This window comes from Myodes glareolus, chromosome 8, assembly GCF_982192425.1.
Source record: "Myodes glareolus chromosome 8, mMyoGla1.1, whole genome shotgun sequence".
NCBI classification, from domain to species: Eukaryota; Metazoa; Chordata; class Mammalia; order Rodentia; family Cricetidae; genus Myodes; species Myodes glareolus.
Genome location: NC_142033.1, coordinates 93,550,255 through 93,557,456, shown reverse-complemented (window position 1 = coordinate 93,557,456; position 7,202 = coordinate 93,550,255).

The following is a 7,202-nucleotide window of genomic DNA, read 5'->3' as shown; positions in this document are numbered from 1 at the left end:
CAGAACTTTAGAAACTGTTTCATTGTCCTCCAAAGATCAACTTCTCATTCTTCACTCGCTTCAGAGAACAGAAAAAAATGGGAAAAGACAAGGAAGAATTCTAGTGAAGAATGGAATTGGGCTTTGTTTTGTTTCTTGAGACAGAGTTGCTCTGTGTAGCCCTGGCAGTCCTGGAACTCACTCTGTAGACCAGGTTGGCAAAGAATAGAATTGGAAAGAGAGAGTGTGAGCCTGTGGGAACAGGAGATAAAAAAAAATATGCCTTATGGGAGAAGGAGAGACAAGAATGAATTTGCATCACTCGGAAAACTTCACAGGCTACACAGAGAGGCCATTCTTCCACTTACTGGTGAAGAAACTGAGGTCCAAGGAGGTTCTGTAGTATCACAGGCCACAAGACCTAGTGTTCGGGCTTGGTCTAGAGCTCTCCTGAGTCACTGTTGATGTTAAGCACTTCACATAGAGCAAAGAGATAGTAAGGAAAGAAAGCAGAGAGAGAAAACTACTGGACGAAGGGTGTCTCCGAAGTGCCAGGCTCACAGCCTACCTAGGGCATCCACCAGGTGTCTCCGAAGTGCCAGGTTCACAGCCTGCCTAGGGTATCCACCGCAGGAGTAGTGTAAATGGAAGTTTCTGTCCTGCCTGGTCCCGTAGTCATTCAGTCCCAGCAAAACACACAGAGGCTTATATTAATTATAAACTGGTTGGTCTATTGACTCAGGGTTATTATTAACTAGCTCTTACAACTTAAATTAATCTATAATTCTTATCTTTGTTTAGCCATGTGGCTTGGTGCCTTACTCAGTGAGGCATTCTCATCTTGTTTCCTCGGCCTCTGGCTGCTGACTGCAGACTGAGCCTTTACTCTTCCCAGAATTCTTCTAGTTCGGTTGCCCCGCCTATACTCCTGCCTGGCTACTGGCCAAATAGTGTTTTTTAAGCCAATACAAGTTACAAATCTTTACGAGGTACAAGCATATTATCCCACGGCAGAGCAGCATGAGGAAACCATATTAGGTTCTGGCCTGATACCCCCACATGTGGTTTAAGAAGTGGAGTGCCCAGGATATGACCCCTATGATTCCTGGTGGGTTTCTGTCTGAGATGCTGGCAGCCACAAATGGAGGCCTCTGAGGAGCCACATCCTAAACCATCTCACCTGACTGGACCTTTCTGTCTGTAGCATTTGTGGCTGAAACAACAGTCCAGGCTTCACTTAAAGGAGAACTCTCATTCAGTCTTATAGAGAGTCCCAGTGCTCTCCATAAGACTTCAGCCTTTGAAGTGGGCTTTGCAAACAAATAAAATCTGTCCTTGTTAGCTCCTCAACTAAAGAAGCTAAATAAGTACTTTAGAAAAAAGCTGTACCCCATAAGCCTCTGCTCTATTAGGAGAAATCCTGGTCTGCATGTGGTTAGTGTGGCAAGTAAAACCCACTAAGAGTGGAAAACTCTTCCTTATAGACTGTCCCTTTTCTTAAAACCCAAAACTAGCTCTTTTATGAGTCTGTGCCCTGATAGTAGAGCCTTAGACAAACAATCACCTGAAGGGGGGAAAAAAAAGCAGCTCATCAGAGGAAGTAGAAGGACCTGGACCTGCTGCATCTGCTGGAAGATGCACCTAGAGATGTCAGCCCTTGAGTAAAGCTCTGTAGGGGGAGGGGACACAAGGAACTTCTTATTTAATTATCGTGACAGCAGTGGCCTCCCCAAATTTCTTCCTAACTAAGTATAAAAAGGCATTGACTTCCTGCTCCCCCCACTCACCTTTTCACCTCATATTCAACCATCGTATGGCTAGAACAAGTGGCCACAATAGACTTGATAACACCATGGCCCCTTGGGTTAGAAGGGGAGTTCCTAGCAAACAGGACAAAGAACCGTTCACCTTTGTCAAAGCCCTGTGTAGGCAAGGCCAAGGCTGAATTGCTTACTCATCTGTTCCTTCATTGAGCCAATCAATAGGTTAGTATTGAGCCTATCTATGACATCAGACACCATGCTTGGCCAGAAGCCCTAGAAATGCAGGAAACTTATTCCATACTCTCAAGGGCTTGCTGTGTTATAAAATTCCTCTGTCTTACTCTGTGCCCATGAATTACGTCTAGGAACAAAATTCATATTGATGAGGCTGCCTCATTCTCTGTCACACTTCAGTTTCTCAAAGATTGATGCTTACCTCTGACTCAAGACGTATGTATGTGCCATTCCCTCTTTCTGCAATGGTTTTCCCTCCTTCCTTCCTCCTTCCCTTACTTGATTTTAGCAGCTTTCAAATTGTGGTTCATGAATCTTCTTAGATAAATCTATCTACATCAGTCTGAGTGCCCATTGTATGTTCTGTGTTACCACATTTCTTCTCAGTTGGGGATTATTCATTCATTCATGTATAATAACAACAACAACAACAACAACAATAATAATAATAATAATTCAATTTATCTCTGTGTCCTGTTATATAGAGAGCTTAGAAAGAGAGGAGAGGATCTTGATTTTTCTCAACATTGAGTTTCTATACCAGGGCCTAGAACATCTTGAGCCATCGGGAAATGCTACTTCATCCTTGTTGAATGGGTCTAGAGGATGACAGTAGAATACTCCTATCCATGCAAGATAACATAAAAAACCTTAAGGAGGGAAATTCCATTGCACGGTTTCAGTCTGTATTTCTGGCTTCCTTCATCCTGGCTCCCTGGTGAAGGTGAATATCCTAGAAATGGGAACCTGTAATAGAGGCTCTTCAGATCACAATGGACAGGAAACAGAAAAATACAGGAGCTTGAAACAAGACATAGCCTTCAGTAAGATTCAGTTAGGCCCCACCTTCTAAAGTTTCCAGTACCTCTCAAAGTAACACCAAGACCTGGGAACTAAACACTCAACACATGAGCCCCTGGCAGACATTTTCTTTTCGAACTATAGCAGAATTTCTATCCCAGTTCTTAATGCTACAGTTCAAGGTTGAAGCTATCTGTATAATCACACTGAAACTTTCAACAGCATTTACATGTTGGAGTGTTTCAAGAGTCACTGTGGAATGTAGAAGAATAGAAGCTCAAACCACACTTGACAATGTTCAGACTCGACGTCTACCGACTGTAAAGTTTGGATAAAGGTTTATGCAATCTGTGTGCCAGGCTGAAAAATGGCTCCTCTAAAAACATATCCTTGTCAAATTCTTAGAATCCATGACTATTGCTTTATGTTTTTAAAAAGTCTTCACAAATGTGGTAAAGTTAACCAACTTGAGACAAAGAGAAAATTCTGAGTTATCCCAGGGGTTCCATAAACACAGTCCCCTGTTGCCTTATAACATGGTCACAACAAAGAGAACTGAGAGCTACAGGGGAGGGGAGCTGTAAGGTGACCACAGAGGTGAAGGTTGAAGTGATGCCGCCACAAGACAAGGGCTGCCTGGAACAGCCCAAAGCAAGAAGAGGTAAGGAACAAATTCTCCCCTCAATCTCCACTGCGAGCATCACCCTGACAGCATCTTGAGTCTAGACTATTTGTCTCTACAACTGTGAAAGGAAATCAATTTCCGTTGTTTTAAGACACCCAGTTTGTGCTAATTTAGTATAGCATCTATGGGTATCTGATCCACTCTCTAAACCTCAGGTACCTCATATGTGGAAGGGAGACAATGACACCTAACCTATAGGATTGTGCATTTAAACAAATCAAAAGGCACTCGGGGAATAACTCAGCCCTGATGATCACGATCAAAACCTCTACATCAAAAAGAAAACGTCTGTCAATCACAGCAGAGTTGGGTCCTTACCTCACTTTTCAATTGCCGGGGGAAAGAAAAAAATCATTCCAGATGTCTGATGACTCTTCCCACCTGTGATGCAGATGCCCTTGTCATTTGCATGCTGCTACACCATTGCCAGGAAGCCAGAGGCACGCCTGAGCTGTTTGAAAGAAAAAGCCAGTCTCCCCTTAAAAAGTCACCAGATCTAACCCAGCACCTGCCATAATCCAGATGCTCAGCGGGTCCTTGGTGTCAGTGAGCCCTTGGCTCATTACAGCTTAAACAAATTTACCGAGTTAGCAGAAGAAAGGATAAAAAGCTTCCCAATGAAGGATTGATGTGCATTTGCTTTTTATCCCTACCTGGGTAGCAAACTTCGCTGGAGTCATCTAATGGAAGATGGTGGTAACAAGTTTAGGTCACTCTTGTCAGCATGACAGGGATCCCTGCCAACATCAAGGCAACTCTTTTAGGGACTGTTTAAGGTTATTCTCCTTGTGTGTCCCTGCCTTTCCAATGGCTTTCAAATTTAGCAAGAGCTATTCCCAAATGATTCTCGGGTGGTTTTGCCTCACACACACTCCGAGTATCAGCATACATTTTTGTTTGGCAATTCAACTTTTAATAAGGGAGCGATGGGTGTGTATCTACATATGCTAAAAATTAAAGAGGTGAATTTCATCCCAAGAGTGATGCTTATTCACGGGTTAGCATAGGTTTAGCTAAAAGTTAGTTCCCTGACTCATGCCCATTGCACATTTTTGCTAGCGTGATCTACATTTCTAGGCAGTACATGAGATATTTTGACAGTTATGTATATGCAGAGGTAGGCTATTTTCTTTTGATAGTATTTCAAACTCATTTAAAGTTATTGAAGCAGTAACCTTAGTAATTATAGCGACTGGTACAATATTAATGATAAATCTGCTTAAAGCAAGTAAGAGATATTTTATGGCCGTTATAAATATGAGTCACCCAGACCAAAGCCAGCATAATAGGACCAAAACTTTTCATGAATGTCTCTTTAGAAGAAGAGAAGCTGTTTTCCTGATTTTTAATTTTAGGGTAAATAATAGCTGCCAGTTGACTTGAAGCTGGATCAGTATGTATAACCTCAGACAGGGAGATAGGGAGGTTAATTTAGATTTCTGGAAATACTCAAGCTATATTTTAGGGGTTGCTGTCTTAAAAACCACATAATTCTTAAAATTTCATAAGTTCCATTAAAAAGATGTATAGAATATTAGATCAACACCTCAAAAATATCCTAAAATGCATTAGCTGGATAGAGCATTCATACTTGACTCTGGGGAGATGTAAGTCTCCAGGGAAGAGTTCAGCCCTTTAAAAGGTCGGATCGTCACTTATTCATTCCACACATTCATTTTGAGTCAGCTTTGTGCTAGACACCAGACTAAGACTAACGGAAACTTGTGAATACTTTCTTTGGGGTCACTGGGTTTGTAGCCTAAGTGTGACTATGAACCATAAACAATAGGTTCCACCTAGTTGTGTCTGGTCTAGGCTTCTCATCTGGCTTTCTGTTACCATCTTTATGTTGAATTTCAGATGTCACCATGCCATTTCTCCAGAGTATTCTCAAACCCATGCATGCCGTGCTAGGTTGCCAAATCAGATGAATAGTCTACTCCCGGTAACTCCTGTCAGTTCCCACCATAGTCTACTCAGGTGATTCCTGCCATTTCCCACCATAGTCTGCTCAGGTAACTTGTCTGTCAGATCCCACCCAGTTTGGCCACTTTACCCACCATGCTTATTCAGCAACAATAGGAGGTAGGTTCTTGTTTCCTTAGAGTTAGTGACTTATCTATTTCTATGTGTGTTACAAATCAAAACTCTTCTGTTGCTGAAATAATGTGTTCTTTGTCCCGAATCTAAGACAATGGTCTGAAGTAAAAAATCAAGTAATAAAGGGTGAGAAATGCAAGACTTTTATCTAAGGAGCCCCCAACTTATTCTAACTAGGAATGAAGGCTAGGTGAATAACAGCTATTCACATATTCTGTTGCAAAATCACCTCAGGTATTGCCCAGGGGTCAAGAAATATCAAATAATTCTCAATAATCTATCACCAAATATATTCAAATACCTAGAAGAAAAAAAGGTATATAAAGGAACTCCTGAAAACATTTCTATGAAAAGTAGATGAGTTGATTTAATCGTAAAATAATTGATGACCATTAAGCAAATAACGTATGAAAATCTTCCTGGTTAGGGTCTTAAGCTCAAGGGAAGGTTGAGTCAAATGGGAGATTTTTTGCCTACACCTTATTTCTTCCTAGGGCCACAAGACTTCCAGCTCTGACTCTGCAGACATGTTGGACTGGCAACAGAAAACTTCAAATTTATTAAGACTGTTCCCTACCTTATTTAGAAATAGAATAAACAGTAACTCTAATGTCACTGAAAAGGGCCAGATGGACATTCCCAAGACCGCTCATGATGAAACCAGCGCCTGTAAAGATAGTCCAGGGCATTACCGACTACACTTTATGATTCTCCATTAAAACAAACAAATGAATAAATATGGAATCTTGATTATTAAAATGTGCAAACCATCCCTCTTTTATTACTTCAATGAAAGACACATTGCATGCTTAAATTACACATTTTGAGCTGAGAAAATCCTGATAATTTTCTTCTTTTCATTTTAAAGTGAAGAAAGAAAGCAAAGAGGAGGTCCTCATTGGGGGGAATGGCAATGCGGGCCGCGGGGTCTGGAGTCTTTCTCTTCAAAGTTGAAGCTAATATTGCTTCTTCCCTGAACTATTATTAATTACACTCCTGATTTTCTATTTGGAGACATCATAGAACTGTTTTAGGAATTGTCACACGACCACAAGTCAAATATGAGCTAAATATGAGAAAATGCTGCCATTTTATCTGATTTGTGGTTCATTCATGCACCATTATCTACTTTTAATTAAATAGTATAAAATGCACGTGGTCAGCAGTTTGACTTTTCATTTCCTTACAAAGACAGTGATTCAGCTTGATTGTTTCCACCTACCCTGGAATTACACACTAGACTTACAATCCTACTCTGATACTGATCCAATATCGGGGCAATTTAAGTTCCTGCTACAAACATCTATGGTCTAACAACACCTAGAAAAAAAGCACAAGAATGTGCCAGAGAGCATATCCTGTCCCAGATCCGGCGTACTGTCAACGAGACACAACCCCAGCCCTCACCAGCCGACACTCCAGTTACACCAGCTCTCTTTCCTAGTGCCATATCCCTTGTTGATTTATCGTCTGCTAAGTTCATTAGTGATCCAGAGTGACTCCCGTGGAATTGCCTAAGGCACCAGAAGGAAGACCTCCACTTGCAGGCTGGGACGAGCCTGGACAGTTCACCACTTCTTTAAGGCGGCTCTTTCACTGGACAGCGGCACACTGTGGGCCCTGCCCCTTTCCTCAGCCTC